Source organism: Rhinolophus hipposideros (assembly GCF_964194185.1).
Source record: "Rhinolophus hipposideros genome assembly, chromosome: 4".
Taxonomy (NCBI): domain Eukaryota; kingdom Metazoa; phylum Chordata; class Mammalia; order Chiroptera; family Rhinolophidae; genus Rhinolophus; species Rhinolophus hipposideros.
Window position 1 is genome coordinate 97,392,714 of NC_138050.1, and position 12,566 is coordinate 97,405,279.

At 33.3% G+C, this 12,566-nt stretch overlaps 1 pseudogene across 1 annotated transcript; it reads left to right on the forward strand.

Moving 5' to 3' along the window:
* The first annotated feature begins 11,348 nt into the window (after positions 1-11,348).
* LOC308496751 (large ribosomal subunit protein uL18-like) lies at positions 11,349-12,240 on the forward strand (annotated as a pseudogene). Its single transcript has one exon. The product of its transcript is annotated as a large ribosomal subunit protein uL18-like (transcript).
* Positions 12,241-12,566: the final 326 nt, after the last annotated feature.

Consider the following 12,566-nt stretch of genomic DNA (forward strand, 5'->3'; position numbering starts at 1 on the left):
CCCTGTCATTTGTCCAAATATTCTCAACCACACTGAGATGAACAGCCTTCAAAGTACATCTTTGTGAAATTTGTGATTATTTCCTTAGAATGAATTACTAGAAAATTTTTTAAAAAATATATTGGTTAAAGGAGATGGAGAGGGCAGTCAGAACCCAAAAATTAATTATTTTTGAAACATACTGATGAACATTTATCTAGAAAATTTGTTCCAATTTACATTTTGCTTTGGCATTTATGAGATAAGGTTTCTCCCAACTCCTTATCTGCCCTGGGTTGGTCACTGTCTCATCCATCACCAATGATACCATACCTCTCTTTAATTAAATCTGTTACATAATACTTATACCATATCCTTATTACACCTTGATGATTTTTCTGGATATTCAACTCCATTTCATTTACATGTATATCTATTCTTTTATCACTACAGTATATTTACAGTATTGATTTACAATGAATTTTAATTCTGGCATTTCTTTACTTACATCTCTTTTTCACAATTTGGTAGCTATTCTTTTAATTTTTCTGGGTGAGGTTTAGAACTTTTCACATTTATTTGAATACCGGAAAGCAAATTATATTTTGATCGAAATAATTGTAAATTCAAATATCTATTTGAAGCAACTTAGCTTCTTTACAATTAAGAATAATCATCTAGGATAAATGACTTTTCTCCATTTATACTTCTTTAAATAACAATTAATGTAATTCTGTACCTTTTTAACATAGTGCTTTTTTAGTATTATTTTGCAAATTTTTAATACATTTAATAAAGTTTTATATATATATATATATATTTTTTTTTTTACATATAAGCACTACTTTTTGTAAAATGTAGTCTTAGATACATTATAAATTTTGTTCTTGTGAATGGGAATTTTTTTCAATTAATTTGTTACTGATCTTTTCTCGAAATACAGAAGAGATACTAAGTTTTATATATTAAATTTGTAAATTTAATATTTTTTTAAATGGCTATTTATTAACTTGGTGTAAAAGCTTTTTAATTGATGTAATTAGAATTAAAGCAACCCTGTAAATTTAAGAATGATAAAACTTTGTTTCTTCTTTACTAATACTTGCCATTCAGTTATTCCCCTCCCTCCCTCTCACTCTCTTTCTTCCTTCTTTGCTTCCTTAGTTCTAATTTTTACATAGGAGGGAAGAAAAGCTAAACATTTCTTGTGAATATGAAGATCTGCCTCATTCCTGGCTTTAGTGGATATGCCTTGAGTCTTAAATTTCTGAAAACAGTCACCTGCAGTGTTCTATAAGATTTTAATACACATATTTCTCAAAAAGGTGCCTTTTGTGCATCATTTATATGTACAATCCAAAAAAAAAACTCAAACTAATAGAAACATGAGTTTCTGTAGTAGAAAAGTTGTTGCCAGGAGCTGGAGAGTGGGGGTAACAGGCAGAGGTTGGTACAAGCGTACAAACTTTCAGTTATAAGATGAAAAACGTCTGAGTTGCTAACGTAGAACATGGAGACTACAACCGATAACAAAGTAAATAATAACTCGGGCAATGCTTACTTAAATGATGTTTAAAAGGTTATTTTACTATAGGGCTCCTTATATCCTTTCACTCATTCATATACAAAAGCACACTCTCTAAGAATAAATATGAGACATATCTCACATGTATTTGAGCACAGAACCCCTTTTTCACAGAATAAACATTACATTTTCAAAAAGTAGTTTTCTAACTACTCAGTTTGAAATGCTGCATTTATATTTCATCTTAAATATAGTGTTGATAATTGGCTAGACTTTTAATACTATCCTGTTAAGGATGTATCCTTCTCCCCTAAATTGTTAAATATCTGAAAACAATGATGATTTTAATTAAATCCCACCTCATGTGATTTTGCTTGCTATGAATTAATGACTTATGAATCACATTGATATACTTCCTAATGTTCCTAATGTATACCACATATATAACAAATTCGTAATGAGCTCAAATCCAAATTCATTTCATTGTTAAATGAGATATTTCAGAAGGATTTATTTTTGAACATGTATTTTTTTCAGGTTTTCTTACAATCACAACGTTGATTCCTTGTTTAAAAAAATAAAGGATTTTCAAAAATTGTATGTCACTTGCTTTATGAATACTCTTCGTTCCTTGAAAATTTTATAGATGTATTACATGAAGGGAATGGGGTAGATTCCATTTAGAGGGATCTGTTGACATTTATTTTTTTTAAATAAACTTTTCATGATTAATTAATTATATGTTCTCATTTTCTACTTTTTGAATTAATTTTGGTAATTTCTGTTTTCTAAGGAAACTACTTATTTAAAAGTATCAGCACAGAGGTTACCCAAAGTGATGGTTTTATAATTTTTATATTATCTGCATCCATGTAATCATTCTCATTTTTCAATGTTAGAAATTTGCTCTTATATATATATATGTTTCATTATATTTGCTACGGAGTGCTATTGATCTTTTCAAAGAACTAGCTTGTGAAGTTACTGGTTAATTGTAATTTATTACTGTTTTTTACTATTTAACTGTTATATTAATTTTATTAATATTTTCCTTTAGTTGTATTTTTTAAATGATCCTAGAAAACCTATTTTATTTACTTTAGTTTTTCTAATTCATCAATAAAAAAAAATGTAAGGAAGTGTTCTACCTTTGAATAATAGTTTGGTTGCCTAATTCAAATTTTGATACATTATGTTCTCAAATAAAAAGTTCTCAACATTTAAACAGATATGTAAATCAACTATTTGTTATCATTTTCTTGTTTTATTTTTGTTTAGAGAATGGGATCTGTACAATTTATTCACTTGAGAAAGTTATTAATTTGTCCATACACGATCAATTTTTATAATTATTCTGAGATACATACACGTTAGATGATAATTCTGATTTTGTTCTCAATGACATAAGACAGGTAAAAAAACATTATATTTATATATCTATTAATATATCTCCTAAAACCAAACATGGTACTGGGCAGAAGGCTATTGCATGATTTCTAAATAAATATTTAATTATATTATCCTGAAATACCATATTTCTATTTACTTTTTGCAGAGTTGCCATATTAATTTTATTAGTTTATTTTTAATGTTAAACCAACCTTGCATTTCTTGAAATACACTCAAATCCACTGTGAGAAAACATATTAAATATTAGAATATTTCATTCTGTACCTTCCATTTTTGTCTGTTTCTCTATATATTTCTAAGGATTTATGTTTTATATAATTTTCTGAGTGGCACTTAATTCAAATACTCATGACAATTACAGTCTTCATTGTGAACTTTCCATATTGATATTAAATGTCCTGTCTTTTTGAAATTTAATTCGCTTTTATCTAATATAAATATTATAAGTTGATATGTTTTTATTGCTCTATATACCTGTAATTATTTATTATTTTGACAACTGAGTGTGTATTTTATTCATCATAATAACATTGTTAAAAAATGATACACATACTTGACAACATTATTTTTCCAGCCTGCAAATAATACTTATTATCCACTGTTATGATAAAATACTAGTGAAATTTGACCATGTTTTTTTTACCTATAAAATAAACAATTTGCATGGTTCTTTTAATGGGTTGATGACTGGTGGAAACTTTCAGTCTACTGCACGTAGAACGTGAGGGAGAAAATAGGGGCTAAGAGTTAGGAATGATTATTTGTATCACATTACATGTAGTCATCAATGGGCTATTTGAGACTAGTGACAAAATATTTCAAGTACTACACTAGGAATGGAAATAAAATAATTTGAATTTCCAAGGAAGATTAAGAAAACAAACCACCAAAGACAAAACCAAATATACCACCAAAGACATCTAATATAACATGTAGGGTTTCCAGGCGGGAATTCCCTCTCATTCTCAGGAATTTTTTTCACTTTCCCGTTCCCAAATCCCAAGAAAATTTGGTCGGGAAATCGGGAAAATTGGCTTCTTGAGTCCAGGTGGTTGGTAGTATCTGCCGTCACTTTGTGGAAAGGATTCATCGTGAAGAACAGAAAACAGCTTATATCTTGGGATTTGGGAAAAGGAAAGTGAAAAAAATTCCTGAGAATGGGCGGGAATTCCCACCCGGAAACCCTAATAACATGTACCTAAACCATGTAACTGTCTTTAAATGCAATGTTTGAAAAGAGCACTAAGTTTTTCTCCAAATTCCACCAATCAGTTTTTTGTACCAATAAAGTCGAAATATGAACCAGTGAAGTTAAAATGTCCCTTGGCAATGCAGCCACTGTGGAAAACAGTACCGAGGTTCCTCAAAAAATTGAAAACAGAGCTACCTTATGACCCAGCAATTCCACTCCTGGGTATTTATCCAAAGAAATCCAAAACACTAATTTGAAAAAAAATATATGCATTCCTGTTTATTGCAGCACTATTCACAATTGGCAACATACGGAAACAACCAAAGTGCTCATTAAGAGATGGTTGGATAAAGAAATTGTGGTACATTTATCCAATGGAGCACTACTCTGCCATAAAAAAGAATAAAATCTTACCATTTGTAAAAACATGGATGGACCTCCAGGATAATATGCTAAGTGAAATAAGTCAGACTGAGAAAGACAAATACAATATGATTTTACTTATATGTGGAATCTAAGGAACAGAACAAACAAGCAAACAAAACAGAAATAGACTCAGAGATACAGAGAAAAAACTGATGGTTGCTAGATGGAAGGTGGGTTGGGGCATGGGGGGAAGGTGAAGGGATTAGAAAGTACAAATTGGTAGTCACAAAATAGTGATGGGGATATGAAATACAGTATGGGGAATATTATTAATAATGTTAAGATTATATAGGGTGCCAGATGGGTACTGGACTTATGCGGGGGGAGAAAATCACTTCATAGATTATATAAATGCTTAACCACTGCGCTGTACACCTGAAACTAACATACAATAAACACACACACACACACACACACACACACACACAAAGGATGCCAAAAAAAAATTTATACACATTTTAAGAAAGGACAACTGTTAAAATTGTAATGCTCAATATATACCGATAACAAAAGATGAATACAAGTGATGTGTATACATTTTTTGCACCATATATATATGGTCACAGGATGTAAAGTACATCACAGAGATATAGTCAATGGTATGGTAAGAGCTATATACGGTGTCAGATAGGTAGTAGACTTGGGGAGGTTATCACTTTGTGAGGGGTTTAAATGTGTAATCATTATATGGTGTGTACATCTGAAACTAATAGAACTTAAAAAGAAAAAAAAGAGAAGAAAAAAATGTCCCTTGGTCATTGAGCAGGTAGAATTTCTCTCTCTCTTTCCCCCCACACATACCTCTCTTTGTTCTTAGGCTTCTGGTACCTCTACTCAATGAACCTCAACTAGGAAGTTCGATAGTTACCCAGAAAGAGTAGTTTCTGCCATCCATGCTGAAAAAAGTACTTGTTCTGAAGATTTCTCTCCCTCACCTCTACATTCCCTCCTCTCCCTGTGTTCAGTTATAGCTTAACGATCTTTGAATTCTGGAATAAAGGTTTTGTTTAATTGGAAATCATTCTCCCCCAGAATTCTATACACATTACTACATTATTTTCAAGTACCCAGAGTTGCTGTTGAAAGGTCCAATGCCATTGTGTTTTCTAAACCTGTAAATGAAAAATGGTTTTATTAATTAGGTTTTCTTTTGATCGTTTTCTTCTGAAAGCTTCTAATATTTTCTGTCCCTGATCACCCTCTTCTGAAGCTTCAGTGACACACACAAACACACACATACGCACACGTTGGAATAGGTGCTTTTCTGTTTTGTTCTGGGTGCTCAGTAAATCCTCTTACTCTGGGATCTCACATTCCTCGACTCATGAAAAAATTATTGAATTGTTTCTTTGATGATTTCTCCCACAATTTTTTGCTATTCCTTTCTGAAACTCAAAATATTCAGACGTTGACTTTCATGGACTGATCCATTTATTTCCTTTACTCTAGTATTCCCCATTGCTTTCTTTCAGTGCTACTTTCTGCTCTATATTCTTCTACGATATTCAGAGGGTGCCCCAAAATAGGTATACACATTTTAAGAAAGGAAACACTGTATTAAAATTGTAATACTCAATATATACCAATAACAAAAGATGAATAGAAGTCATGTTTGACTTGTGCAATTATAAGAAGTGCTCAAAGTGGTTCCCATCAGTGTCCAGACACTTTTGATTATGGCAAACTATTGCTTGAGCAACAGTGACCAACAGAAACAGTATACATTTTTCTGGCATTCCCCCTCCACTCCCGGTATATGCATATTTTATATGTCTGTGTGTATAATTTTTTTCCTACTTTTAAAAGAAATTTTGGAGAGTTCTTCTCATTCTCTGAGTATTTTCATTTAATAGGCATCCTGTATTTGTTTTATTGGTGTTATGTCTTTCCATATTGCTGTGAAGATATTAAATTTTAGTGATGTTCAAGGCTTTGCTTAAGTCTCTGACCATAGTATTAGAACCTTTCTTCAAATGCCTGGAGAGCCTTGGCAGCTTCAATGAAATATTAAGAAGTTAGCTGTAGATAGTCCTGACTGAGCAAGTGAAGAGCTTTACTGTAAAACCACAGAGTTGCTGTGCAATTTCTCTGGGAAACTTCCATGTTTGTTTGTGTATATGTGGGTGTGTCTGTTTGTATGTGTGTGTATACAATGTTTGACTATAAATTGATAGATTTATACATTTATATAAATGCAATACAAAATACTAATTTACATAATAATAACTAAATATATACACATATACATAATACATACACATATGTATACATACACGCATTTGCTCTGCAGTCCTTTGTGTTGATCCATTTTCCTGGAGATAACTCCTCTAATCCTCTGCCAGATTGAGGAGTAAGAAGGGACAATAACAAATTTGGCTACCAAGATTAAAGAATGCATGTTAGAAAGGGACTAGTGAATCTCACCATTCAATATTTATACTTTCTCTTGATTCTTCTACTTGGTTGTACCAACTTTCAGCATTCTTTTGCCTGCAAAATCTGTAACCCATTGTCCCTCTGTTTTTTAACATCTAAATTTATGTTATGCTTGTTTCTTCTAACTTCATATAGATATTTCATATATATATGTGTATACATATATCTATATGTATACACATGTATGCATATATACATACATACATTATATATATATATATGTATAAAATATAGTGGTTTTCAAAAGTGTAAAGAAATGTAATCAATTTACCGCTTTACTAGAAACCCTTTATATACTTTTACATTTAAACTTTTAATTTCATTATAAAAATTTAGAGCTGATTGTTTTAACTGACTGGAGGGTTTGCCTTTAACAAGACTGTTTATTTCAGTAAGCCGGGTATCAATATTCATATATTTGTTTGTACTCCTGCTAGCTCTTCCATTATTTTTTCAAAAATTTTTGTTAACTCCATGGTTTTGTTGGTGCTATCTGGGTTATAGTTACAAACGTTTTTGTATCCTCCAGTACACTGCAAATTATTCAAACTATGTTCAATCTTATTAATATTTGCATTTACATCTTTCAAAACTTTTTTCATAGCCATAAGAGTAACATTATTTTGTTTAGTCCCACGTTTTATACACAAGGGGATAAGCTCAGTTTCACTCCCCTACATTGCCTTTTTCCTCTCACATTTTGGCCATTACAAAAAACCTGAGTTAGATCTGAATTATTATTGCCTTAATATAACAATAAATCTTCACTCTTGATTTTAAAATTTGTTTTCAGCTCATAAATTTTGACTATTTTAACATCTTTATGCAGATCTAATATCCATTCAGTCTATTAAAACAATGACTCCCTTATTCTTGACAAGTTATTTTTTTCCTTTTATTTCCATACTGTCCATTTTATGACATGTTTCAGGATTAATATTGAATCAAATAATTTCCACTATATCTGAGAAAACTATTTTCTTGCCTTTCCACAACAATTACAACATTGGATGTTAGATTCTTGATTCATATCCATTTCTCCATTGTCTTCAGGCATTTAGTTTTGTAGATGAGAAATCATAGCCAGTTGGAATGTTCTTTCTACTTTGTAAACAATGTGTTTTTATTTTGTTGTTTTTTTCAACCTGCCTAGAGACTTATTTTACATTGGGGGGTGGGGGATAATTTTTTTGTAGCACGATAGTTTAAATTTTTGTTGGAATATGTCAAAAAGTATTCGTCCTTGCAATTCATCTACATGGAAATATAATGTATTACATATCGTTTCCTCTTAGTGCAATTTTGGGGACCCATTTTTTTTTAAGTGCCAAACAGTCAAAGTCATTTTTGGAGTAAAGTCAGAATTTATTTGGCAATAAAATTCAGTCAAAGTCTGAGTAGAGTTCTGACTTGTTTCCAGGGAATTCTATGTGCCAATAAATACACTAGTATTCCTTTCTGGGACATAATGCTTAAAGCAAATTTATTTGTTACTCTCTTCCAAGTCCTATTTTTCTCCAACTTAATGATTAAGTAGCAATTTCAGAATACCTAAAACAATGCATTAAAAATTCATTGTTAATATGATTTTTGCCACAGGCTCAGTCATTTTATACATCTGAGAAACTTTATCTAGTCATTGTCTCTCAAAGCTTTTGCAAATTGTCTCTTTTACTTGTGGGAATTTAGTGACAATCAGTTTTGCCATCATTTTGGGCCGCTGTTCTGGATTCTCTCTATGGCTGTTCAATCCTGCATGCAAAATGGCCAATTCTTTTCTGAGGTTACCTCTTTCTTCTAATAGTTGTCAAAAAGCAAAAGTGAAAGCCAACACATTGACTCTTCCAATCACTCCCCCCAGGTCTACACAATGGTAGCTACTTGTTCTGCTTTCCAGGTAGAACAGTTAATTGTTTTACCAAATGTTTTATATCATATGAGTCTCCATCTTTCTAGTCCCTAACATCAATTTCTTGTCATCTGTTCATTGACCACTAAACCAACACCACACAATTTTGTTCTTGTTTTGGCAACACTTCTATTTTAACATACAAACAGCTATATTACTTTAGGTAATGAAAGCTGTTTCAGGATATGAACTCCAAATTTCTGCATTATTATACTTAGACTTTTATTTCTCATTCATATAATGTTTATCATAGATTTTCCTGATTGGCTCAAATCTCTTCCCCAAATGATAATACAGGGATTCAGTTTTCTTCCATGTTGTATATCCCTCATCTTTAGTCATGGCTTCCAAAATCTCCATTTGTATTTGCTGCAAGCTTGTGGAGTGGGGAAACAGTATGGAGAAATTTGTGGAGGTGGATTTTTTTTTTTATTGTAGTAGGAAAATTTTCATGAAATCTACACTCTTAACAAATGTTTAAGTGTGCAGTACAGTATTGTTAACTATAGACACTGTATTGTACAGCAAATCTCTACATCCTACTCTTCTTGCATAACTGAAATTTCATGCCCGTTGAACAAATGCTCTATTTCCCACTCACGTAGGCCTTTTACCATCATTCTACTCTCTGCTTCTATGAGTTTTACTATTTTATATTCCTCATAATGTGTAATCATGGGATATTTGTCCTTCTGTGATTCGTTATTTCACTTAACATAATGTCTCTCAGGTTCATCAATGTTGTTGCATATGGCAGGATTTCCTTCTTTTTTTAAAGGTAATATTCCATGTCATGTAGACACATTTTCTTCAACCTTTCCTCTCTCAATAGACATATAGCTGTCTTCATATTTTAGCTAACGTAAATAATGCTGCTATGAACATGGGAGTGCAAATATTTCTCAGGAATCTTGATTTCAGTTCTTTTGGATATCCACCCAGATGCAGAATTGCTGGCTCTTAGAACAGTTCTATTTTTAATTTTTTGAGGAACTCCACGCTTTTCCATAGTGGCCGCACGATTTTGCATTCTTACCAAGAGTGCACAATTGTTCTAATTTCTGCATATCCTCTCCAACATTTACGTTTTAAACAAATAATAATAGCCATCCTAAGAGGTGTGAAATAATATTTTATTATGGTATTGACTTGCACTTCCTTGATAATTTGTGATATTGGGCATCTTTTCATATATGTGTTGGCCATTTGTGTGAATTAAAAACTTACATATAAGACCTGAAACTATAAAACTTCTAGGAATAAAAACATAGGGGAAAGGCTTCTTGATATTGTTATTAGCCACATTTTTTGCATATGACATCAAAAGCATAAACAACAAGAGCAAAAATAGACAAATGGGACTATATCAAACTAAAAATCTTATACATAACAAACGAAACAATCAACAAAATAAAAAATCATCCTATGAAATTGGTGAAAATATTTACAAACCATATATCTGATAAGGAGTTAATATTAAATAAAATATATAAGGAACTTCTATAATATGATAGCAATAATGATAATAAATGGGAAAGTACTTTAATAGGCATTTCTCTAAAGAAGATATACAAACTGTCAACAGGTATATGAAAAGGTGATCAACATCACTAATCATTAGAAAATTTCACAGAAGGATATTATGTGTCAGACAGGGAAGCATTCCATATTATGTCAGTTCAAATTTTGTTGGCCAGAATTCAGCCATATAGCCACTTCTACCAGCAAAGGAGACTGAGAAATGTGGATTGATATGTGCCCAGGAAGAAGAAGTGGTGAGCAATTAGTCAGTCTCTGTCATACTACAGAGCATTATTACTCTACCTCTGGTTCCACTTCACCTCCCTCAGATGGAGAGCAGAATCGGAGTTTCTGAGGAACCAAGATAGATCATCGCTGCCCCTTTGTGGCTCCTTGAGGCTATAACCATTTCTGGCCGGACTATTCTGTGACCTCCTGAAGGAATTCGACTTTCGGTTTATGACCCTCAGTAAGCCAACCAAGACCTTGTCGGATATAACAAGAAGCCAGAAAGAAACAGCAACACAGGTGCACTTGTCCTTAAGTCCTGCTCTTCACTTTGTATCAGGCAGTTCTCTAAGACTGGACAGTTTGGGCAGGAACAGAAACAGGAAAAATTAAGGCAACCAAAAATCAGGTATGAGTTTTCTATCGTCAAGGCGAAATCCTGATTAAGTAGAATTCATAAGACATGCAAAGCAGCAACAAAGATCAGATACACACAAGCCAAATCGCACGAGACAGGTTGTCCTGACAAGGATGCCAGGAGCAGTGGCATTTTCATTTTTAATTCAGCAACCTGGGGCTTCCTAACGAACCCACTCACTGCCTGGGAGGCCCATGATCTACAGCTTTCTGGAAATTATCAAAAATCTATAAGAATAGCCCCGGAGCCGAGCTGGGCCTGCAGGTCTGTGGTGAGCCGCAGACAGGATGCTCTGTTCACCAGGATGGGATTTGTTAAAGTCGTCAAGAATAAGGCCTACTTCAAGAGATACCAAGTGAAATTTAGAAGACGCCATGAGGGTAAAACTGATTACTATGCCCGGAAACGCTCGGTAATCCAGGGTAAAAATAAGTACAACACACCAAAATATAGGATGATTGTACGGGTAACCAACAGAGATATCATTTGTCAGATTGCTTATGCTCCTATAGTAGGAGATATGATAGTTTGTGCAGCTTATGCTCATGAACTCTCTAAGTATGGTGTGAAGGCTGGCCTGACAAATTATGCTGCAGCGTATTGTACTGGCCTGCTGCTGGCCCGCAGGCTTCTCAATAGGTTTGGCATGGACAAGATCTATGAAGGTCAAGTGGAGGTGACTGGAGATGAATACAATGTGTAAAGCATTGATGGTCACCCTGGTGCCTTCACCTGCTATTTGGATGCAGGGCTTGCCAGAACTACTGGACATAAAGTTTTTTGGGGCCCTGAAGGGAGCTGTGGATGGAGGCTTATCTAACCCTCACAGTACCAAACGATTCCCTGGTTATGATTCAGAAAGCAAGGAATTCAATGCAGAAGTGCATCGGAAACACACCATGGGCCAGAACGTTGCAGATTATATGCGTTATTTAATGGAAGAAGGTGAAGACGCTTATAAGAAACAGTTCTCTCAATACATAAAGAACAACGTAACTCCAGACATGATGGAGGAGATGTATAAGAAAGCTCATGCTGGTATGCGGGAGAATCCGATTTATGAGAAGAAGCCTAAGAAAGAAGTTAAAAAGAAGAGGTGGAAACGTCCCAAAATGTCGCTTGCCCAGAAGACAGATCAGGTAGCGCAGAAAAAGGCAAGTTTCCTCACAGCTCAGGAACGGGCTGCTGAGAGCTAATAAACCAAACAGTTTTCTATGAAGATTTTTCATATAGACATAAATGAAGTTATTAAGCAACTAACAAAAAAATCTATAAGAGTAAAACAGAGTAGAAAGGGATAGGTAGCTAGTCACATGAACTTTTGGAGTACGCTTTTATTCGTGAAAAATGGAGCATATAAATTCAAGGCCAGTTTTGTCTGCTGGGATAGCTGCAAGAACCATCCTGCTTACTAACTAACAAGACACTCAATGGCTGTTCGGCCAGACAACTGGGTCTGATTTCCTGAGGAAGCATATTTGCTGGAGCGTTACTATTTTGTGATGACTATCTTTCCTTGAAA